Here is a 26,409-nt window from a genome sequence, read left to right on the forward strand (position 1 = left end):
CTAAAAAAATCTTATCTTATCTTATCTTATCTTATCTTTATCTTTCTATCTATCTATCTATCTATCTATCTATCTATCTATCTATCTATATATATATATATATATATATATATATATATATATATATATATATCTATCAGATTTGAGTAATAATGCAATATTAATAGAATAAAGTAATGAAAAATGAAAATTAAAGAAATACCTAGATTACAAAATTGAGTAATTAATGAATACATAAATCCTCTGCTATTTTAAGGTGTTTCTCTTTTTGCCACTGTGAGAAATATGTTCCTCTTTGGTGTCCATAAACCAACTTCAGCCTTTCTACTAAAATATGAGGCAAGTAAATCAGTCGTACTGATAATCCTGAAAACAAATCAGAAAGTGAAACATGGAGCCAGTCTAGCTAGACTATCCTGCATTCTTCTCTCACTCACTCTCTGCTTGTTGCAACAAAGCCTCTGATAGACAGAAGTGTTAATGTGTGATTTTTCACCCCTGAGTGCTAAAGACAAAAGTGCCTCACAAACACCAGCTGAGTGTGTGAAGGTATTTAACAACCTTCCAAATGTGCAAAAAAAAAAAAAAAAAAAAAAAAAAAAAAAAAGGCACAGGTCTCTCAATGCCTTTAACATGTCAGTGTGTAAGTGTTTCCTGCTTTCATGAGCGGGTCTGTGCCAATATCTCATCACCTTTACTATATCAAACATGATCTTTAGGTGTTTACACAACATAGACTTGTGGGGATGATGGACAGATCCTACAACCTCCACACCTCCTCATATCAGAAGGCTAAAAAAACACCTGCAGCCTGGTCTCCATCAACCCACGGCAGAGACCGCATCCCAGGTGGATCCGCTGGCATGTGGAGGTTTTCCTCTGCTCTCTCGTACACAGCTATGTGAAGGGGGCTTTGACTAATGATGTCTTAATGAATTGCGACTCGCAGTGCACTAAAACGAGATAGCTCATTGACAACTAGTTTCCAGAAGCCTGTCAGTAGCAAAGTGGTAAATATAGCCTCCGAAACATGAGATCCACAGAGGAGCGGCCTCCTCCAAACACAGCGAATGGATCCTGTCAGTCAGGGAGGCTTCGATAAATACGCCATTTGTGTTGGGATATAAGTTTGTAAAGTGTTCCTGTAATCATTAGTGCAAATGCAATGGGTCTTTGACACCTGTTGGTGCGGAATGATTTGTGCAATCTACTGTATAAATAACACATGTAAATAATTACATTTCTGTCACTTACAACTATAGGCCTATAGGCAAATGTTCACATTGCTGGCGTGTACAGTACATGCAAGTGCATGCAAAAATCAATGATACGTAGGCGTCTCCCTGCATCCACTCTTTCGTTCCTCTTAAGGGGGATGGTTGGTGCCTACAAATTAGTTTTTTTGTCTGATTTTCCAAATAAAATATCCCAAAATCCTAGAAACAAAGTTTATTTACTTGAGAAGGATCAACATTATCAACTAGGATCATCAAAATACCACACAATATTTAAATAAATAAATAATTGATTAATCAAAATTAATACTTGAGATTGCAATTTAAATAAATAAATACTATTTAAACACACTACATAAATGGTTAAATATAAAACTTTGAAATAAAATTATATAAAATATTAGATATGTATAGATTCAAGGTTTAAAAGTTTGATACTATATTTAAAAAGTCTATATATAAATTAGTTAAAATTTATTCGTTTTAAGTATGTGAACGCTTCTGTACCTTCACCTTCACTCTCTCATTTAACTAGCCGTTCCCTTCCTGCATTTTGTTCTTTAGAGGTCATTGTCATGACTATTACGATAACTGCCGGCCACGTTCAAGGTTCAACTCTGCCGGAAGGAACTTCCTGTTTGAAAGGTCACACTTCCTGTCTGAGTAACACGCAGCAGTGACGTCTCTCCAAACCATGTACACCAAGTCAGCAGATATAACTGAACCACACGCACTTACCCTCCTGAAGGAGTGTTGGGTTAGGTGAGAGGAGGGATGGATGGAAAAAGAAAGAGAGGAGAGGTGTAATGTTTGCGTGGCATAAGACGTCAGTCTCCACTCTACCCACATCCTCCACTCGCAGTGATGACAGATCAGACGCCTTGGTCTGCTCAATCAACACATGGTCCAGTGAAAGAGAGAGAAGCAGAGAGAGAGAGAGAGAGAGAGAGAGAGAGAGAGAGAGAGAGAGAGAGAGAGAGAGAGAGAGAGAGAGAGAGAGAGAGAGAGAGAGAGAGAGAGAGAGAGAGAGAGAGAGAGAGAGAGAGAGAGAGAGAGAGAGAGAGAGAGAGAGAGAGAGAGAGAGAGAGAGAGAGAGCAGTAAAAAAACAAACAAAAAAAACATCACATCTGCTCATGAACAACAAGCCTGTATAATGGAATTCTGTGTAGCGAACAACACAAGTGAACTGATTTAGTGCTGTGATAGATAGATAGATAGATAGATAGATAGATAGATAGATAGATAGATAGATAGATAGATAGATAGATAGATAGATAGATAGATAGATAGATAGATAGATAGATAGATAGATAGATAGATAGATAAAGTGGGAATGCCAAAGCAGACAGGGCCAAAAACAAGCCTCTCTTTCTCTTTCTCTCTCTCTCAAGAGAGTATGCAAGTAACACTAGGGCTTTATCACACTCCAAAAAGAAAGGACGTAATCACTTTACCAGAGATTCCTGCTGGGACAGCAAAGCCCCCTGGAACATGTACTCTATTACTCGATGTAATAGAGAGGTGTTACACCAGCAGAGGAGACAGGAGGTGATGAGAGAGAGGGAACGCTGATGATGTTGTGGGCAATTGTTAACTCTGACTTTTCAACATTTTTTATAATAGAGGACAACATGCAAACAATCTCTTTTATACTTGGAAAATATTAAAAACCTTTTCTACTTGTTTCATTACAGCACTGTGAACTTCATGACGGAGCACACAGATGCCGCACTGAATTTGTCAGTTTTCCTCAGAACTTGAGGGTGTGTTTGGCTCATTTAGTACCTCCTGTCCACTTCCATTTCGGAAAAGGGGTGTTTCCTCTGCTTCATCGGAGGTGCAAGGGTCAGAGGTCAGCCTTCATTTCACAAAAGAGGTCACAGTTCTTGCCATGCAAGCGACAGAAGTTTCATAATCTACCGTTCCACCCTCCACATGCCCCCACCTTGACAACCTCCCCTCATGAAAGCTTCTGATAACTTCTGATAACTATCTCATGAAAACTAAATCTTTTTGTTTGTAACCAGAATGTAAATAAACAGTGACGAACCACATTATGATGTATGAGTGAAATGGCACCCTCATATAAACATGAAAGAGCGTCATGGTTGAGAAACCGGGCTGAATTATTATTTTTTTTCAGTAATTTGTTCCTGTCTATCACAGTGGAGGAAGCATCCCGCAGCGTCTTCGCCACAGATGCATCCGTTCCAGCGGGGCATCAACGGGGTCTTCCAATTTCAGAAGTGATTTACAAAGCAGAACAGAGGAAGAAAGAGAAGAAAAAAACTTCCATCTGATTCATAAAGTCTGACAGTGTCTGGACTTGTCTTACAGGTGATGTAATGTGAGTGGCAGACAGCAGGATGAGGTGGATATATGTCACCGTGTAGTTTGGCGTGGGACAATCTCAAGTTAAAATGAGTGCAAATGGAAAGACTTTGTGCACCTGGATCATTCACTGTAGATTTTTCTTTTATTTGTGGTTGTACCATGATAGAGTGATGGTATCAGATAGTACCATGGTACTTTAGTGTATACACCATGATACTGAATGCTTTTGATCTATGCCACTGCTGCTGAATCTTCAGTGCCATTTAGTGCATCAAAAACATATAGTACAACCAGCGTAGTCTGATTCTTTTAAACCAGTTATTTTTAGTGAATCAAAAATGCAGCATAACAAGTGTAGCCTGATTATGACTCATACGAATCAGTTCTTTTTAGAGTCTGATCCCTAAAAAAAATATAGATTGTTTTACAGTTGTTTTAATGCATAGTAAAAGATGTCTAACGAATCTTTCACTGAACCGAATACATCAGAGTGGTTACTGAATCAACATCTGACTCACTTACTGAACACACATGATATAGTAGCTACCAAAAAAAATTGGAAGTTTTTCGTGCTTATTTGTTTGTGTAAAGTTTAATTATAGCCCTATTACTTGCTTTAATAGACTCTGTACTTAAAAAGAATCACCATTAAACTGTTAAACTGAATTATTCAGATCAGAACAAACAACACTAGTTCCAGGGTGGATATTGAATCAGCGTTCAATGGATGTGCAGGTCTCCGCTCCGGATCACAGGAGTTTATTGTCCGTTGGAGTGCTCCTAAAAAGCACTAGTGATGTGGAAAGGCCTAGTCAAGTTTGTGAGGAAGCTGAACTAATCCAGGAGGCAAAAGGTCTTTTTAAATCTCATGTATATGTAAATGTTGTGTGGCGTCAGTGAATAGGTCGGTCCACAGAGCTTAACTCCAGATCGGCTGAGACAACAGAAAAGCGCTCATTATTCCATTTGTGTAACCCAATCAGAAGGCTTAAGCTGGCAGAAAATCCTCCTGCAACCCCCAGTCAAGGTGAATTGGGGTTAAGAAGGACACAGAAAGAGCATTAGATTCTTTGCATGGCTTCTGGAATTAAAATGTAACCAAATCAAATGGAGAGTTTCAGCTACAGGGGTCAATTACTGTTTTGGGACCCGCTTGTTTGGGAATGGTAAGTGGGCTTCACAAAATAAAATAAAAAACATACAAACATACCTATACCGCCGTGAGTCTAAGCCAACTGTTCAGAAATTTAGTGCCAGATGGAGATCTTTGGCTGCTGCGTTGCATCTCATTACCATTTTCAGTGCCTCGCACCATGAACACAGCATTTTTAAGTTGTGTCAAGTTAAAAACCGTTTATAAAGTTTTTTAACTTCCATAGTTGAATCAAAACTGCAGTGCTCTGTTCCATTCAGCTGATCCCTGGACTGAAAATGCATTTTTGACACAAATATCACTGAAACTGATGCTATACCCAATCCCAAAATGTAAAATCCAGCCCTTTTGGGTACAGTATGTATACTAATACTGTATACTAATCATAAAAAATCATAAGATAAAATAAAATAAAATCTGCAAATATAAATCTGTCCGGCACGTCCTGAATCTCTGGTCTTGGATATCCCTGTTGTCAGGCACAGGGCTCTTCAGCTTGGGAAAACTATCACAATGAGATTGCAGTCCAGCCTGCATCTCCATTAAACATTTACACGCTTGTGAAACGAATAAAAACTAACCGCCAGCCCTCACGTTACAGCCAAGCTGAGGAGTCATATTTAATATGGAGCTGAAGTACTGCCAAAACATATCAGTGTAAAAGAGAGAAAGAGAGAGAGAACAGCAACTGTAATCCTCTTTCGAATGAAACCTGATGATCTGCGGTAAAATCCATTTATATGGGGTGTTTTTGGTGTAGTGCTTGATTCGATTTGCTTTATTATGCACCGTTTTTGTGTTTAAGCAAAATTATAATGAGTCAGTCTGTGACTTGGTAACCTTATGTGACTGTCTATGAACTTGAAACTCTTACATCACACATTAACATCACAGTGCCACCGGGGCAAAAGGCCTTTGTGACAGAAGCATGAGGGTGGATGATTGCACAAATAACCGGATCCTCTTCAACGTAGCTGCTTCTCTTGGACATTGAAGGTTTCCTGTGAAAGCGCAGTTAATGCAATGTGGCGTTGCGATGAGTCACAGTGTTTGCTGCTAGTGATGAAATCCAGCTGTGAGTGTCAAAGAGCGACAAACATGTATTTCACGACAATGACGCACAACACGACTTCAGGGACAGGTTCAGATTAGCAGCCCACCTTTACCAGCCAACAAGGAACGCTCTCAGAACTTGCCTAACATTATGGCAAGGTTCTCTCAAAGTTATGAATAAATGAACATCGTCCATGGAATTGTTTTTTTTTTTTTCAGAAAAGTTTAGTTTCAGAATGTCCAGAGCACATTCCATAATGTTTGCACAATTATTCAATTGGAATGTTCCCTTAATGTTCGCATAACCTAGAATTTATTTTTATTTTTTAACTAATTTTTTAAGTTAAAAAATAATGCATTCATAACATAATGGGAACATTAGCAAAACGTTTTTAGAACATATTTTTGTCAGCTGTTGTCTCACCTGATTTTGATATTTAAGTGTCCACACAATAAAAGTCAATGGGGTTGTTTTGAACCAAATAGTCTTTAATTGTATGGACAAAAACTGTTAAAAAAATTCTTCGAAATATCTTCTTTTGTGTTCCACAGTCACACAGGTTTGAAATGACATGAGGGAGGAGTAAATGATAACAGAATTTTTGTGCGAGTTACCGCTTTAAAATGTTCTTCCAGGATTGACAGTCTGTGATAGTTTTCACCTGTGTTGGAACAGACTAATGGACACATTTCCATGTTACCCAGAGGAAATCTTTATATGCAATGCGGGACACGCTTTTGGAAAGCACACAAGCTTTTGTTAAATGCTGCCCGCAATTGGGCTACGTACACATTACTGAATAAGGCAAGTCAAGAGCTATTCAGGAAATAATGGAGGGCAAGACAAATTGTTCGGTTGCCATTTAGGATAATGAAGGGATATTTCCGCATGCAAATGAAATGCTGGCACACGCTCCTCCACACCGCCACTGTCCTGCTTTCATTCCTCACCCCCCAAAACAATCAAGCTCTCAAAAAAAAACAAGCTTTACAACCAAATTGTGCATCAAACACAAATGACAGGCCCACAAGATACAATGCAGATCTCCTCAAAAAAGTGACTTGAGCTCAACTTTCATTAAAAAAATTGGGTGTGGCCAATTACTTCAAAGACAGGTTATTTTTATGGGACTGCCATAGATATAACATGTAATCCAGCAGCATATTTAATTTAAAACAACTTTCAGAAAAAATAAATAGTGTTTCCCCAACCAGTAAATCAGTCACTTGCTAGAAATGCAAGGAAATGTTGTGCTTTCCATGTTTTTCGCATGGAAAACACTTTTGTGTTCATATCAGGGTTGGGTTGAAGAATGAGTGTGAATTTGAATTGAACTGGCTCCAAATGATGTTCACTTAGAGTCTGAATTGGAATGACAGGAAATGGATTTTACTGAATTGCAATTCAAAGAAATTGAATACAGCCAATGAATTCTGAAAAATCAAGGGCCAGTTTTACAAACATCTTTCAAAACCCTCTTTTGGCGATAAAAAACTCCTGTTAGGATTTATTAAAAACACACAGTGAAAAAATTGTGCTGAAAAGGCGTAGACAGTTATTTTTGCGGCTGACCTTACCGTATATGCATCTGTAGGAGTTTCCACTTCAGACGCAATATTTATGGAAGGAGAGTATTTTAATCGTGTTAGGTGATTTACTAAGTTTTGTGCTAGTCAATTTACTAGTATTTGTGCCATTATTTAACAGCAAAAAAAGCATGTCTTAAAGAGATAGTTCCCCAAAAATGAAAACTTTGTCAACATTTACTCGCACTTAAGTTGTTCCAAACCTGTATGAGTTTCAATCTTCTGTTGAACACAAAAGAAGATATTTTAAAGAATGTTGGTAACCAGTTAGTTGACGGTAGCCATTGACTTCCATAGTATTTTTTTCCCTACTATTCCTATCCCTACTACTTCCTACTTCCATGTTCTTTATTGTGCACACTGTCAGCAAATTGTCAGTAAAAAGACATTCTAAATTCAGTCCTCAATGCTGCAAATCATCCATGGAACAATCCATGACAAACATTCATTGAACTTTGATGAAATTATGTGAACAAACAAATTTTTTATATTACAATTTATTACCACAATTGAAACACTCCATTATCTTTAATTGTCAAATAATAAGCATGTTTAGGGCACTTCCACACAGCAGAAAGGGTCAAGTGATTAGAATGAGGCCAGCATTGATTTACGCTGTGGGAATTCTTCAGTTAACCGAGATTCATAATTGAAATGAGATGTTTTCAATCCTCGGTATGCATTTCACTGGGTCTGCAGGCTTTGTACATAAATAAGCCTTCTTTCAGTCCTCATTCCATTATGACATGCCATCCATCAGAGACGTCTAGTATGCATTCTGTGGTTGCTTTAGGGAAACACTAATGGGCTATTCAACTGTTGGCATTGGCGTTCATGACAATAACTTTTGGCTCAAGACATAAAGACTTGGCTGGGAGCTGACATCTCTTTGAGATAATAATATACATGCTGATACGACAAGTATACTATTGTTATGATGATGGACAGTTAATCAAATACATAAAACTCACATTTATAACAATCATAATCATAACCAAAAACTGACAATCTCATAAACGCTTCTGCATAGAATGTGCCGTTCAACATATTTTGGAAATAGTTATCGGTTGGCCATGGCTCTTCTGGATGTATCCACAGTAGAAATTCCCTGGCAGGAGATCAGTCTCATTCATTCCTTTCCAGACAATATCATCCTCTCGCTCCCATCAGCGAGACACTTCAAAAAACTGACGTGCTCCACTTTGAAAACAACCCCTTATCCTGCTGGTGGGAACAGAGCTAAAGGATCAGCTAATGACCGTGAATTATACCTCATCAGATCCACATACACACACATGCACACTGCCTAGGATCTTTTATAAAGTCTCATAACAGCTGTGTGTGTGAACATATAGCTACTAGTAGGGATGGGTGATTTGTTGAATTAAAACTACTTCAGTAGCAAAAATACTAGAGTTGGTTAAATCAGTTAATTTCTGACTCACAAACTGTCCATTTGAATGTCATCACTTATGAACTACACACAAATGTTTTCTCAAAAAAGCTTCCAATTAATTAAAATGTATATATGTGTGTAGGTAAATATCGCTGTTTGTTCAGTATTGGCGCATTTAAGCAAATTATTAAATATAATTCAGCGTCATCCCGTTTGGAAGACATCTGATGCATGTTTTATATGTTCAGTATATATATATATATATATATATATAATTTCAGCCCTAGCCAGTGTTAATTTAGTTGTTAATGAATGTTTTGAATTAGTTTTTAATTTTTATATTTTGATGTTTTTGTAAGGTTTTTATAAGTTTTACGTTTTTTATATGTCTGCACAGTTTTATGATTTATACAAGTTATTTTTGTAATACTTCAACTTAAACTAAATGAAAATGAGAAATGTTTCCTTGGCAACTAGCAGTTAATGCTTGTTTTATTTAAAGTAATGATTTTTTTTAATGGTTTTATTAAACAATAATGACTCTAACTACCAAAAACAAAAAGATGGTTATGCAGGATAAAATGTGGCTTTTAGGGAGGAGCATCACCTTAATGTGACTCCTGTGCAGATTGTAAAGTTAGACATGGGGGCTGGTGTCGGGAAAGCCACATCAATAACCTTTTCAGTTAGCGCTATGACTGGCAACATTTACTGTACCTGCAGGAATGCATAACTTATGTCTCCCACACACTTAGTCTAAATATCATCCCAGCCCCTTTCAAAGAGCGTGCTGCATTCATCAGGTCATCTCTGTCACTTACAAAGCCGCATCCGGGCCAACTTTTCATCCATTACCTGTCATTGTACTCGACAATGTGGCAAAACACACCTCTTTTCACTCACAACACAACAAGCAGAGATTCAGCAGTGTCCTAGGGCAACGAAACCAAACAGGCATTCAGAGCGGCATCTGTCACTTCAGCAGTTCTGTGTTTGTCTTTGTGAGTTTGCGCTCCCATCATGCTCGGTCTTTGATTTTTTTGTCCGATTGTCTGTTGGCCCAGTGGTGTTTTTGGCGAGATTAGCCCCTGACTCACTGTTGTTTCGGTAGCTTTTGAATGAACCCTGTTCTTCTATCATACCCAGATAAGAGAATCCCTGTTAGCATTGTTGGTGTTGGATGGAGAGGCTCTTTAGAGTTATGGGAACATGCCATTTGATTCCCAGCTATTGTGGTTACATCATCTAGACCTTGTAAAATCTTATGTAATTCTTTTATACTCACATTAAAGCACACGTATGAGGCCTCAGAGAACAAGGCAACGTTTTGGAATATACTTTAACAGTTACTCACAAATAAATTCAACTGCATGACACAACATTTTCCCCTCATACATCTTTCGTAAAAAAAAAAACAAGAAAAAAGAAAAGAAAACCTGATGTGTCTCTCAAGTTACAACTTGAACAGTCAGATTTGGAAAAACGCAGACAGACCTTTGCATTTGTTGGCTTGCAACTGTAATCCCTTAAATAGGGTTTAGCCACCCAAAGAAAACGTTTTTGTAAACGTTGCTTGTGCTGAAAACAAGTTCCACCTTTTTGGCTAATTCCTTTATGATTATCGAGGCTTTGCGACATACATGCAAGATTTACCCTAAAACAACATTTGTCAGGGAAATATGTCATACAGTCAGCAGTGCAACGAGCAGACATGCCCTTCATCTATACATTTCTGTCAGCGTGCGATCACAAATAATGCCAATCGACTCATAAAAAGCATATAATTCATGCGATACTCTTCCAGAATACACACACACCTGCCTGTCTAATTCTCTGTTTAAGGAGACCACCCTAAGTCAATATCTCTTCCTGACAACCTGACATGCATGAGATCAAGGGATATGACTCATTTGAACGAGAATATCTACAGTATCAACAAAATTGTGGTTATGGAGATTGAGTTGATGCATGTAGCAACACATTGCATTAATAACAATCGGAGAGTTTTTTTGCACGCTTGACGAGTCACAGAAGCAAATAAACTTACACACGCAATAATCCACAATGTTCAGGGTCTAGCCACATGTTCGAATAAGTCGGGGGGGGGGGGGGGGGGGGGGGGGGGTCTTGTTGGGAGGTGGCCCAGAGGGTGAGAGATTAACTCATGCTGCGCAGGCAAAACACTCCAGGGCCCTCCAGTAAAGACCAGCTCCAGGCCCCCGACCCGTCAGCTAATCCAGTCCCAGCTGCACCCAATCCGTCTGAGTTTGCAGAGCTTCATCACTGCAGCCCTGCGGCGCTAAGCCTCCAATAAGAGGCTTGGACAAGTCTGACAACCTGTCAAGCTGAGGACTTAATTAACCATCTAAAGTCAACCTGACTAATAGGAAAGAAAAAGATCCACTCAAGTAGTGCCACAAAAGAAGAAGGGGTCAATTCCTACTCTTCTTGCTATTATTGTGAATGGCAGGCACTCTGCTAAATTGTCTCAGACTTTTTTTGTTGTTGTTGCATGGCTTAGGGTCAAACCTGTTATGGAGCACCATATGAACTCGTTAACTTTTAAAAAAGTGGATATGCTTGCAATTTAAATTCATTTAAGTATTCTACAAAAAGGCATGGCTCAAAATGAGCTTTTTTACTTGTTAGCAGTAGCACTGGTGCTCCCAACTTCAAAAAGGAAGGAGCACCAACAAAAATTTAGGAGCACCCATATATATAGGTCTACAAGATTTAACATATATTAAATATGTTAACAGATGGTGTAGACGGTGTTAAATTTCATGTTCAGCTCTGCCAATTAAGCGGAACGGCCGACAACATCCATACGATTAAAAGCTTCGAACCTGATCCTGAATTCTTTGCCACACACTTGTCATGACATTTTTTTTGTCTGTGTGTTTGGCACTCTCTCCGTATTTAATAAAGCTCTCGCGCTCAAAATGTATGGATTCAGTGGCGAACACAGTGTTACCTGCAACCTCTGTACCACAGGCTTTACAGTGAACGCAGTCCTTTGAGCAATTTTCATAGAAAAACTCTGAGCCCTCTTTTCCACTGGTGGATCCACATTATCTGTAACTTTAGGCAGCTTACAAAAGAAGAAATCTCTCAGTGTTCTTTTCATCTTCAGCTCTTTCCATTTTGTGCGCTAGTTAGCTCCCAGTCATGTGACAATGGAGCGCAGTGAAAAGGAGTGATTGGCAGCTAATGTTAAAATCTAAAATCTGCATTAAAGTTAAGAATTTAAAGATGAAGTTTAATTGGTTATGTAACAGTGGACCGCTCACTGTATCAGCTCACAGCAGGCACATACTGTGCAGTAATGATCAAATGTCTTGTAGAGAAATTAAAACAGGTCGCACCACAACAATTATTTGCACTCGCACAAATGCATAGATTAAATTTTGGGAACATATACGACCAAAATGGTTGCAATTTTAAGCCTTGAAAAGGATGTCAGACTTTCAGAAATGTACTTTGGTACAAGCTGTGTTCTATTAATATATGTTCAAATGTAATTTATTTCTGTGATGCAAAGCTGAATTTTCAGCATCATTATTCCAGTCTTCAGTGTCACATGATCCTTCAGAAATCATATGATGATTTGGTGCTCAAGAACATTTTTTTATTATTTATTATTATCACTGTTGAAAACAGTTGTGCTACCTAATATGATTTCCATCCTTTAAAAGTCTGAATTATTTAATATTTTATCAAATAATATTTTAAAGGGGTGGTATAATGCCCTTTTCACAAGATGTAAAATAAGTCTTTGATGTCCCCAGAGTGTGTATGTGAAGTTTTAGCTCAAAATACCCCACAGATATTTTTATATAGCATGTTAAAATTATCATTTTTTGAGGGTGAGCAAAAACGCATAGTTGTCCCTTTAAATGCAAATGAGCTGCTGCTCCCGACACAGGGGGCGGAGCTTCAACAGCTTGTGTCCTTTTACCTCACACAGACATGCACTGAAAATTTCAAAAACTTTTAGCCTTTTATGTTCAAACCGGAGTCAGACAATGATGGAGAGAGAAGAAGTGACAACATGTAAAATGCAACAGGACATTAGTTGATGACTTTATGTAGCTAATGTGTAGTTATCTTCTAGTCATTGATTAGCATATTCTGTCATAATAATCTATAAATCACGTTCCCGGGGCATTTGTTTATGTAATTTTGCGGGGTTTATGTAAATTTTAGGGTTGGCGATGTCACTAACCTGGGAGGAATGTCGTGTAGTCCCTACCATCCGTTTGTTGTAGTCCTTAAAAAGCAATTTCTTTAAAAGAAAATATCTCCCTTTGCTTTGAACTTTGACCATTATAACTTTGCGATGTTGTTTATGCTAAAACAACAACATTAAAGACTAACTAAAGTTAGAAAACCACCCGTTTAACAGGGTTGCCAACTTTGGGACTTTGGCTGGAATGAGACTCTGTAAAACTTCAGTGCGCGCGCGGTAACCCTAACCCTAATTTTAAAAATGTCAGTCCTTGTTTACTTAGTATAAACCCTGATTTATGGGAAAAAAGAAAAAAAACTAATAGAATGGAAACATGTTTTCAAAATGTACAATTAATTTATTGATCGAACGATTGATATAAAAAAATTAAGATAGAGGTGATTAAATAACAAACGTGTAAAACAACAACATCAAAACAAATAAGAAATCTCAAAACAAAAGGGACATTTTTTTTTTTTTTTTTTTTGGGACACATAATAGTTACTCCACCTCCCCAGAAAACCACAACACAAGTTTCACACATTAGGCCTGTTGTGCCACAGTGGCAGTTTGGCCTGCTTCACTACCTCTGCAGGAGGCTCGTATCTGAAGCAGGGTTCGATCCGTTCATGAACCGTAATGCGTCTGTCACGTGACAAATGAACGAAAGACTCGGAAGGTAAAGTAATTATTTATGTTCCCTGTAAATTATTTAACTGCATTATAATGATTTCTTAATTCAGAATATGATAAAGACTGAGTAGGTGGATGTGTTCGTGGAATTTGGCTGTTAAAAGTATAACATTTAAAGCCCCTTAAATGAACGAAATGACTCGAAAAAAGATTCGTTCATTTTAATGAAAGAGGTAGAACAAGCGAGTCAGTAAAATGATCCGAACTTCCCATCACTCACAGGGTGCCATCAAGTGACAGTCTGTTCCTGGTATCAGTCTTGTTTAGGCCAATAACTGAAAAGGTTCGCTCAGCATCCGCATTTGACTGTGGCAGACTCAACACAATCTGGGCAACCTTTGATAATTTGGGGAATTTAAAATGCCACTTGCCCGATTTGCCAAAACGTAATTTGTACCATGAGCCTATTTTTAATTGAGCAATTAGCTAGCCCACATAACGCACGTCAGACAACATTTGCAACTATAGTTGAAGTCTGTACTCTCGGCACACAGACTGATTAGGCAAGGCTACGTCTGTAGAGGCAAGGCTACGTCTGTAGTGACAAGGCACATCATTTTATTATCTGCTTACCTTGATTGTCATCCAAACTTTCAAACGCGCATCAGTGGCTCCGACTCCGAACCTATGCTCCGAACTCTCTCGGAACTTTCCACACGCAACTGACGTATCAGGTTTCAGCGAATCAACGATCAGAGAATACTGCAGTGAGAACTTTGTAGGCAGATGCTACAGCTGTGTGCCTTAAACTCCTCTCCTGTCATTAATACGCTGTGGTCTAGTAGTCATCAACAGAAAATTAACGGATTGAGAGGGGAGAAACGTGGATTTTGGCGTGACATTTCTTGCGTGTGCGTGAGAGCATGAGATTGATGCTGAAAGCGTGAGAGTCACGCCAGATGCGTGAGAGTTGGCAACCCTGCCATTCTCACAAAGACTCTGCATGATCGCAAATTCCCCAACAGGAAGAACAAGAGACACTGTAGAGTTGAAGGAGACGGCAATCAACTGCGCATAACTTGTTTGTTTGCACAAGGTAAGGCTGTGTCAAAACTCAGTCAGCACTGAAGATTCAAGAGGCACTGCGCTAGCTCGCTAAACTAGTCTTGAGTTAAAACAGAGTCTCACTTGACCTTCCTCTCCTCCTCCTCTCCATCACCGTTGAGTGTTTAAGCACACCATCTCCTTTCCGCCATAATGTGTTTAGAAATGTCACTCGCACCCCCTCCCTTTCAATCACTGTAATGTGTTTGCGCTAACCCTCTTCCCTCTGGCCATAATGTGTGTAAAACTGTCATACACTCAGGCAACACTCTATCAAGGTAATGTGTTTGATTATTCCAGTCCCGGCCTACTTTACAAACGTGCCTGAGTGTACCAATAGCCCTTTTCCTGACCGTCCCGGCATGCTAAACAGGGGCGGTCCGACAATATGAAGCAACACAACCTGTTCATGTTCAAATGAAACCTAAACCGCACTGGATGCAGTATTTGAAATCAGTGTACTATGTAATCTGAGTCAGTGTAATGTGTAATCCGTCTCTGTGACCTCCAGCTGAATGACTGTCTGAGAGCTTCCAGGTGTATCATCAGATTTTCCACTTCTCTGCTCCCTTAAATCTCATTCTTTCTTTCCTGGCACCTTCCACTATTTCAGCCTAAGCCACTTGATGCTTTTTTCTCCCCATCAACTCTCACTTCTTTTCCTTGCTTAACCCACTTCAGTCCTTTTTTTCTTTCTTCGACTACAAAACACATTACATTGCCTCTTGAACTTTTTGTTATTCTGTCCCGTTTGCCCACATTCTTCCCCCTAAATCTTCTCATTTTCCGTCAACAAACTGTCTCTTTCCCACTGACTCTCTCTCTGTGCGCTACTGTTCCGAGAGCCAGAGGTTGCCGAAGAAAAGCACACTGCGCCACGGCAGTAATAGCAGTGTTCCAGTGCGGTACCGCTAATGATGTGTAGCTGTTAACCTCCGAGGTGCGGACCCTGGCTGTGGGGAGATCACCCACGGAGAGGTAGCCCCAACTCTACAAACACCCCTAATTCACACCACATCTTAAAGCCTTTGTGTGCTCCTTAATACTGTATCCAACTTGTTAACATGCTTATTTGAATCTCAAACTGTTATCCAAGGAATTACACACTTGGTGGCTATTTCAATTTTATTTCTTTTTTGCACAGAAGACTAAATGTGAAGTTTTCCAGAGATTCTGATGTTATCTCAGCTGAGACTTTCTCTGCTTTATGTACATGAAAGGTGGCTTTAAAGGGATAATTCAACCAAAAAATGAAATGTCATCATCTACTCGCCCTGACGCCTTTCCAAACATGCTCTGTATATATTTAAATAATGCCCAAGCTGCTCTTTTCCATACAAGGAAATGGTAACCAAAGCTGTCAAGCTTGATTTCAATATTTAAAAAATACATAAATAAAATAAAATTATTAAGGTTTATATTTGTTTTTTTGTGCATTTATGGTTCTTTTTTCCACTTATATAAACTTGACAGCTTTTGGTCCCTATCCACTTTCATTGCATGAAAAGAGAGCTGTGTGAACATACTTAGCAACTTCTCCTTTTGTTTCACGGAAGAAAGATTAATATGGCTTCAGGATCACCAGTTTTTTTTTTTAGTATTATTTATATACTATTAAAATATTTATTAACATTTCAAATGTGCTTCTATTTTTAAATTCAAGCTTCTTAGTTTAAGTTTTAGTTGACAATAAGAACACTGGGGATCACATGAGGGTGAGCAAATGATAATGGAATTTTTATTTTTGGATGTACTAATCCTTTAAGTTCACAGTAATTCCGAGCAGCACGTCTAAATCCTTTGGCACCTATTTTCTATTTAGCCAATAATGCCGCTCTGTTTAGCATCAAATTAAATTCCTAAGGATTCAGTAGGGAGTAATTTAATCAATTAACCTTTTTACATTGGAAATGACTTCAGGAATGTGGTCTGGCCTGAAGTCCAGTGCAACCCACCTCGGTAACAATCTAAGAGCTGACGCATGTGAGTGTGTTCTTGAGTGTGTGAGTGGATGAAACCCGTGTGGTCGGGGGGAAACGTAGAGAGTCTGACATTAATAAATACTAAATCAGGCTGCGCTCACATAAACACTCTATTGTTCTTTGAAGTGTCTCTGTAGTCTTGCAGACGGCGAGTCATACATCATACTCAGACACACATGGGGGTCTTGGGGGCCAAGGCTCCCTCAACAACTCTCCAAATCTTTGGACTAATACTGTGTGTCCCCTAAAAATCATCTTTCCCAAGGGCTCAAGCCCCAGGTTAACAACGGCTGGCTGTGTGAATGGAGTCTACTGGATGATCAATTGACATTCCCATACATCACAGAGAATAAAGTTGGCGCCAAGTCACCAAATAAGACGGACACTATTAATATGGTCATGTACTAAACTGATAGATGATATTCCAGAGTGCCAAATGCCAAGACATACAGTTGCATCCAAAAAGTATCCACTAAAGTCAATGCTTCCTTTGAGTCTATTTTTGTCCTACTAATAAATATTCACAATTACATAAAAATGCAATTCTTACATATATTGACTTAAATTAAAAACAACAGAAGTGCATTCATGTATTAAAAACATTTTTATACTGTTTGGAGGGCATAAAGTCCAAAAGAGGTGATACAACTGTCCTGATATCATAATGAAGAAAAATGCTTCATTAATAATAATAATAAATAAATCCTTAAGTAGTTTGCCTAAATAAACTACTAAAATATATAATACAAAACGTATAATACTGCAGCTACTCTCTCTCTCTATTTCTCATACGACCTTTTCAAGACATACGGCTGGAGTCTATCCCAGTTTCTCAGGCCAGAGGCAGGCGAAAGCACCCTGGACAGATGGCCAGTCTATCACAGTGCTCTCTCAAACACACACACACACACACACACACACACACGCACACACGCACACAGGCAATTTTTGACTGTCCAATTCACCTAAACTGCATGTCTTTGGAATGTGGGGGAAACCGGAGTACCTGGAGGAAACCCATGCTGACACAGGGAGAACATACAAACTCCACACAGAAAGGACTCCTGGCTCAGCCGGGGCTTAAACCGGGGAACTTCTTGCTATTGCAGCTACACTGCTTGTTAATATTTGAAAAACTAAAAATTTTATAAAAGGAAGTGATATCATAGAGAGGACCCCAGCAGACCCTGATGACTGTGTCAATGTCAATAAGTCTCTTAAAATATTAGATAATTTGACCTTTTATGGTACGGCACGGCAAGGTAAGGTTAGGGTGTAAAATATTATGTGGTGTGACACCCCAAAATGTTATTCATATTTATTAATTTATCATTCATAATGTAGGTGTAAGTTGTAAGAAAATATGTTTGGCACTTCAGTCAAGTCACGTCACGTCACATTTATTTATTTAGCACTTTATACAATAGATTGCTTTAAAGCAGCAGCTTTAATTTCTAAAGCGGATAGGCTATCCAGTGTGTTTATGTTTTTCCTCACGGAAGTCTGACCTCGATGGACTGAACAGAAGAAATTAACTGGAGAAGATTACAAATGTCAAAAAAGGCGGAGCCTCAGTGCACAACTACCTGTTATGTAATCGCCACGGACAAATGGTACTTTGAAGGTGTTTACCAGCTGACATTTCTGCAAGCTCTTTTAAACTCCTGAAACAAACTTCATTTTAGCCTGATTTTGTAGAAATTACTTTTGTTCTTCGATTTCGCTTTAAGTATACTGAGGCTTGTGTGGTAATATTTTTCCTTGTAATTATGTATGGTTTGCAAAAATTGGAATTGCTGCGTCTGTGTAGATAAGAGAAGCAAAGTGTATGCGCGTTGTGCACACACTACATTATGGCCAAGCATGCGCCATTAAAATAGCATCTGAATAAAATTGTTTTCTGAAACTGCAAAATAGCACCAGGGAACGTTTACGCCGGAACACGCCTCCTCTTTTCGCTGAACCGCCCCTGGGAGCGCAAGTTTATTCCCTAAAAAGTCCACTGTGCGTCGGGTGCAAACTAGGAATGATACATGCGTCGGTGTACAGAGTCAATTGCGCTGGGTGCAAGATAAGGCCCTAAATGTGTAAGCTCCCAGCAGCCAATTATTCCACATTTCAGTAAGAGAAGAGCTGAGCAGCCATACTGAAAACACATTCTCCCTCAAACCCTTTGGCACTGTTTGAACAGGGGTCACCAGTTGAACACAAAGTCCCTTAATGGACACGGGTAAGAGAACGAGGGTCAAAGTGTCATGTTTGCTGTGCCTGGGGCATATCACAACACACAGCGCCAATGGCAGCCAAAGACAGAGTTGAAAGAGCCAACGTTTGGACAAGCCGAAGCTTATCAACATATAAGTGGGACAGATTGTGATGGAGGAGGGGGAGAAGAGAAAGGGTACAAAACTAAAGGCAAAAAAGAATCCAGGTACGTTTCTGAAACCGAGCCAGGAAGAGAGGGAAGGATAAAGACAAACAGGAGCTGCATGCGGACAGGTTGCTGCTTATCAGGGTGTGTGATGGAGAAGATAATAGAGTGATGACAGTCGTGACTGGTATCCAGTTCAATCAATCACAGCATGCTGTCAGTCACAGCACTGATGCTTTATTGACAGAGTCAGGCTGTCTGATAGCATTAACCCCCATTCACAGCCAGACTAACCTACAACACAAACTAATGTGTGTTGATGACAACAGATGCCTTTGAACCAGATCAATAACGGCACGGGTTTGTCGAGAACGCACAGGGTCAGCGCTTAAATTCAAGGGCCCGATGAGTGGACTATACAATAAAGGACCCGAGTGGGCTTTCTTACAGTTTTGATCAAATAATATGAAGTATTTTACCATGACATGACAACTTGACAACTATAAGAACTTCGTTTTTGTGCTGACTGTGAAGAACTGCAAGAAGATTGTCCGTTTAATCTCACAGAGTCCCTCATGCATTTGACCTCTGCATGACTGAACTTTAATGCTTCACAGGTTCCATTAAAAGCCAGGATCACACGTCGATAAAAACCAGCCCGACATTGACCTAAACCCTGAAGCCTGTATTAGCCGACATGCCAATGTCATTGATGAGCCATTCGTTCCAGTTCGAACTGATACGAGACAAAACTGCACATGCAGCTCATTACCCATAATGCTGCAGTTTATCTGGCATATCTATCCAATTTCCCCAATAGCCTTTTTCCTCAATTCTTTTAGCATTTCATTTGTCCTCTTTCTCAATGTCTCAAATTAATTCAGATTGAACCACTAAAGTACTAATACAGTATACACACACACACACACATACATATACATATATGTATATATATATATATATATATATATTAGGGCTGTCAAACGATTAATCGCGATTAATCGCATCCAAAATAAAAGTTTGTTTTTACATAATACATGTGTGTGTACGGTGTATAATTATTTTCTATATATAAATACACACACATGCATGTATATATTTAAGAAATATTTGCATGTATATACTATGTATATATATTTATATTATATATAATTTATATTATATATAAATATTTTATATATAAATAACACATTTTCTTAAATATATATATGCATGTGTGTGTATTTATATATAGAAAATAATTATACTCCATACACAGACATAAATTATGTAAACACAAACTTTTATTTTGGATGCGATTAATCGCGATTAATCATTTGACAGCCCTAATATATATATATTTCCAACTGCAATAAACAAGGACGTTAGTGTCTGTCCTCTTATTATAATTTTTGCAGCATTGTGCTGGTTATCCCACATCTCTATCCTTTAAATGCTGCATCTAAACTGTTTCTGCTGTTAATTTTGGCCACAATTTTCCCTGTTTTTGCTTCTCTCTCTCCCTATCTTCACACTCCTCTGGCACAGTTACGCACACATCGTTCTCTGGACCGGGCTCGCGGGAGAAGCTGAAAACAGACAGGACCAATTTTCTGCTAATTGGAGCTCAGGAAATTGCTCCTCATTTTAATTTACTGCCACACAGCCAGATAGACATGTGATCCGCTGCCATCCTCTACTAGTTCTCACCGCAGGTGTGTGTGTGTGTGTGTGTGTGTGTGTCTGTGTGAGAGAGAGAGAGAGAGAGAGAGAGAGAGAGAGAGAGAGGGAGAAACAGACAGAGACAGAAAGATACACTATCCAACGCCCATACTCTTCCAGTCCACAGGTGCAGAGGTCACACCTCTGGACATTAATTTGACTTAAATACAACATGAACCCTCTCCGAGGTCAGACGCATCGGGAGAAACACTCAAGCCCTTTGACTTCCACTCCAGTCTGACTTTAAAGCTGCCAGGGTAATTCAATTGATTTCATATTTTTCTTTAAAGCCCATGAGGGATGCGGTCAGTTGATTTATAATGACTGTCATAATATTTCAATAGCTGCAAGACACTTTTTTTGAGCCCGAACACAGACATGCGGTATAATCAGATCAGTGTTATTTTAGTATTATTTATGTACCAATATTGTATTTTATAATTTATTTATTTTCATTATTTTATTTTATTTCATTTCATTTTATTATTTTATTCTATTTTATTTTTTAGCTGTATTTCAATTACCGAAAATCATTATTAATAGCTTTGTTTTAGTTAACAATAACATGCTAACAACAACATGAAATCTATGAAGACATATCTGATTATAATTCATAACAGTAGATTGTCAGATCTCCCATGTCAGAGTGCTGCCCTAAGCAAACCCGATAAAATCTTGATAAACAATGAAACAATAACCCTCATAAGGAGATTAGATTATTACCCATGACCCAGACCCTCTTTAGGGAAATGCACTTCCTGATTGGATCTCCCACATAATGGATATAGGAAATGAATGACTTAGTATATCGCTTTAAAATATCACTTGTTTCTGCTTTGTCTACCTTCTCTCCAACCCACCAGCCCACCGTAAAACTATTTCCTGTAACATTCTCCCGTCTGCGTTCGCTCTGCATGCCTGGATCTCTCTCCCTGAATTCATTCTCTCTCTGGTTGTTTCTCCGTTGGCTCTTATTTGTTGTTTCAGAGCAGCAGGGTGAGATCCCGCTGCAGAGACGTCAAGAATGTTTATTTGGGATATGCGAGGCTCACCACATCTTTGACAGTTTATGTGCTTATGGAGACAATAACATCGCTTTTTGATGGATTCAGCGGTTCGGTACAGTTCCATTTTAATGGCAGTGAATGGAACTTTTGAATGAGCGCAAGCGCTTTCCCCCCCCTGGACCGAATCCAAGCCTTGGATGACAAGAATCCAGCATATTGAGTTTATTTACTGTGGGAATGGAGTAAAAACAAGACCACGACTCCTAATGAGAGGGAAATAACTCTGAGAATGCAGATTTCGGCATCAAAAGTGCCGCATACACACTCACAAATACGCTTTTGGCGAGTATATCTGACCTTGCTCGACATTTACCATTGGTCATCCGTATCCGAGAGGCTTGCTTTGACCCCGGCCTGAGCTGATCGATACAGTGATACATGTTTTAACACAGAATCGCTTACTAATCAATAGCGCGACATTGCCAAACAGAGACGTCTATCAGATGCACATCACTCAATAAGACAAGAGCACAATCGATGGATGCTTTGCGAAAAGCTCATCCATCCCGCACTGACATGTTTTCCAACAACTGACACTGTCATTTATCTGTGTGTGAAAGCACGGGTGGGATTGGACATCGTTTTGCACATACAGGCTGTTTTAATGAGACTGTGACCTTTTCTTCATGGAGCAGCAGGCCTGTGTTCTCTGAACTTGAATAAATCCTCTTTTCCTGTCACATTACCCGGCCATGCTAGCGGCATTTCAGTCTATCGATCACTGGCGTATACACATGCACAAGCACGCTTTAAGAGCACACGCATAAATATTTATACATTGACGGCATTTTAAAACAGTCAATCCGGTCGTTCATTCACATTCATATTCATCATTAGTACTGCTCATAGCTTGAAAACAGTATGTCCCACCACTTCTGATTCTGAAAGTGATCAGACAAATTATCTACTATACTGATTTTTATGCTAACCAACACTGAAAAAAGAAAATTGCACTACCAGTAATTATTCAGCAAGAGTGCATTAAATTGATCAAATGTGACAAAGACATTTTTAATGCTATAAAAAAATTATATTTCAAATAAATGCTGTTCTTTTGAACTTGCTATTCATTAAAGAATCCTAAAAGAAAAATGTATCATGGTTTCCACAAAAATATTAAGCACCACAACCGTTTTCAACATTGATAGTAATAAGAAATGTCATCACAGGAATAAATTACATGTTAAAATATTTCAATATAAAATCATTTTAAATTGTAATATTTCGCTATGTTACTGTTTTTCAAATATCAAATAACTAAAGCCTTGATGAGCATAAGGCCATGTGTCCACCAAAGCATTTCTTTTTTTCAGAGGCTAGAGTATTTTTCAAATCATTTTCAATGGAAGCGCAGCGTTTTTAAAATGCCAACAGCGTTACGAGGCATTGAGAGTCTATTTCACGCCGAGCGCTTCTCCGTTTTTTACTGGTCACAGAGAGTTGAACAATGTTCAACTTTGGGTAAAACGCAGCGCTCACCACTGTCACTTTTTACCCAGCCGTCCAATCACAGTGGAGGAGGGGCGGGACAAATACAACACCGACCAACTACCACATTCTGCTTGTACAACGTCAACAGACGACAACAACAAGAATAATAATAACAGAAAAAAAAATATTTAAAACAAGAGCCAGAGCAAATACTTTACATTGTATCGACATTTTTTATATAAACAATAGAGAAACAAACTATCTGTGAACTAAGATACTAAATATCTCCACTCATGGCATTTCTTCTTGCATTTTCTTCAGTAAAACACTCATTTGTGCTGCTCTACGGACTCTTCAAGTGTCTGTTAGGGACAAAATGTCACTATATGGAAACTGTGTATGTGTGTGTGTGTTTACAGGAGGCTGTGATTTTAGCACTCAAAGTATCTACCTCTAGAGCCAGTCCCACCAGCTCATTAGGATCATTAGGACAACAACAACGCTTGACTGTGCAATCTCTTGTCTCTCTGCCTCGGTCTCTTTTAATTCGTCCCGATCTTTTCTCCACGTTTTATGAGTAATTATGATCTCTACAAGAATTGGGGGCTGTTCGATTTCAGAGTTTTTCTTCATGAATAATTCACCTTACACCCTTCTACCTTTCTGTCTCCCTATCATATGTTGCAGCGGGTCTATTAAAACAGGAGCCTCTGACAGTAAAAGTGAGTGGTCCGTTGTGACTGATACAACCATCCATCATAACATTCGGTATGTGTCTCCTGAGGGTCTTTCTCCACTTCTGGCCGTCCCCTTAATGAACTGCTGCCATCACTCACTCACGCACCTGCAGTCAGGCCAGCATGTGTGGGCTTCGACTCAATAAAACTGTATTATGTCCTGGCAGTGGTTTCCCAATAATTATAGAGTAAGGGGAAGCAAAAGGAAAAACAACAACTGTGTAACTCGCATGTATTTCGCATGCATGTTACGACATAAGCAATGTCCATCTGCAGTATTACTGTCACATCAGGTGGGCGGCGTGACCAAAATTTCAAACGGCATGAGTTATAACACAATATAGTATATTTACATGGAATTTAACACCCAAATGTTTTATAATTATTGAAGTTTGGCATCAGTACAACATCTGCACTTCAGTTAAAAGCAAAGGTAGCACTTTACAATAGTACAATAATTAGCATTAGTTAATTCATAATATCATCAATCTAACAATGAACAATGTTTTAACAACACTGATCAAATTTTAGATATACTCTTGTTCACTGTTATTTCAAGTTTTCCCATACTACATTAGTATTAATTTATACAACTTGAAATTTAAAAAAATGTATCAGTATATGTACATTAACCTAATTAAGTTCAGTAAATATTTAGTTAAAAAAACAAGTGTTGATACGTAATGTATTGAATAATGTTTGCCAACCTTATTGTGAAGAGACTTGCACACCTGTGACATTGTTGCAATGTAGCTAAAAAAATTGCTACTCTACACTTACATCAGACATATGTGTGAAGCATAAAAACGAAAAATCAACAAAACTTGTCTAGCAGTGTTCACAGGTAAGAAGAAAAAAAAAGTTACACTACACCTTTAAACCTATCCAGGGCTGAATATTTAATCACACAGATAGACTCTGCAGCTCAGAATGCACAAATAAATGTGGTGCATGATATGAGGCAGAGAAAAGTGCACACACAAACAGAGACGCTGCTGTTGCAGTAAACAGGCTGATGCAGCAATGCAGTGGCTGAATATAGAACGCTGCAGCAGTCGGGCAGACTACAACACACAGACACACAACAAAGCAGCGTTGCAGCAGCAGCAATGCAGCCAGAGCTACATTAAAGAACAGAGAGGCAGCTGACAGATCGTTATTAGGGTCAGAGAGTTCACCGCTGACAGCTCGACTTCCCCTCTGCTTTGAAAACAAGGAATGTATATGACATCTATAGACACTACCTGGGTGGCGAGTAAATTTTAACAATTAAATATCTCAAAAAGCGATTTTAAATGGCTGTGGTAAATATGGAGACGGTGCAGTGGGGGGTGATCGATGTGGGTTTGTGGGTTTGGCTTTGTGAAAGTTATATATGCGCTTTACTTAAATAAACCACTAGTCCACTCTCAAAGTTTACTCCATTAGGAGGGTGAAAGATAGAGCGCAGAGGCGGGGAGGAATATACAGAGCCACATATGATTACAAACACAGTTTTTCCTCAAAAACCTGTTTAAACTCCTGTTTAAACTCTCAGCCCTTACTTCTATCTTATATCTTCAAAACAGAAATACAAAAATATATGAAGAGTTCAGATGCAAAAGCCTCTAAGTGCCATCTGAAATTTTCTTCTAGAATGATCATTTTTATCAAGCTTGTATATTTAAGTTCAGTAATTTCACTTAAATGGCAATGAAAATTACCTATTAATTGTCATTTAAGTGAAATTACTGAACTTAAATTTTACAAGCTTTATAAAAATGATCATTCTAGAAGAAAATTTCAGATGGCACTTAGAGGCTTTTGCATCTAAACTCTTCATATGCAAACTTCCTAAATTCAAGTCGTAATCAGGTGGTTTGCCAAAAGAATCATGCATAATGAATCATCTATCACTTCTTTCAATAGTAATGCAACTTTTTTTTTTTAAATCCCTAAATACATCCCTAAATTTAAGTTGATTTTTACTGAAACTCTTGAAATCCATGAGAAAAGTATATAGCAATGTCTGATTCACAAACAAATCATTGTTTTGAGTCAGATCTTTTCAATGAATCAGCTAATCCAGTTCACAAAAACAGTGAATGATTCATTCATGAATCAGACTCATTTGGTTCTTGAGTTTTTGCTTAACAACTCGCTGAAGAGGAAGATTATCAGTGCAAAAAAAAAAAAAAAAAAATTACATTTCTGTTTTTCATACAAATCTATGACTTGTCTGAACTACATTTCTGTTTCTTTTACAACTTTTTAAAAGGGATTTCATTTACATCATGTCATTACAAAACTGTATGACTGTCTTTATTGTGTGGAACATAAAATATGATACTTCTCAATGTCTTAGAAATGTCTCTTATTTTTCTATACAATGGAAGTCAATTGACAAAGGTTGATTG

General features: G+C 38.5%; 1 protein-coding gene across 1 annotated transcript in view; it reads right to left on the bottom strand.

The window, feature by feature from the left end:
* Positions 1-26,409, bottom strand: part of sema3aa (sema domain, immunoglobulin domain (Ig), short basic domain, secreted, (semaphorin) 3Aa) — a 102,132-nt gene that overhangs the window by 34,433 nt on the left and 41,290 nt on the right. The window lies entirely within an intron of this gene.

This window comes from Squalius cephalus (assembly GCF_949319135.1).
Source record: "Squalius cephalus genome assembly, chromosome: 4".
Lineage (NCBI taxonomy): Eukaryota > Metazoa > Chordata > Actinopteri > Cypriniformes > Leuciscidae > Squalius > Squalius cephalus.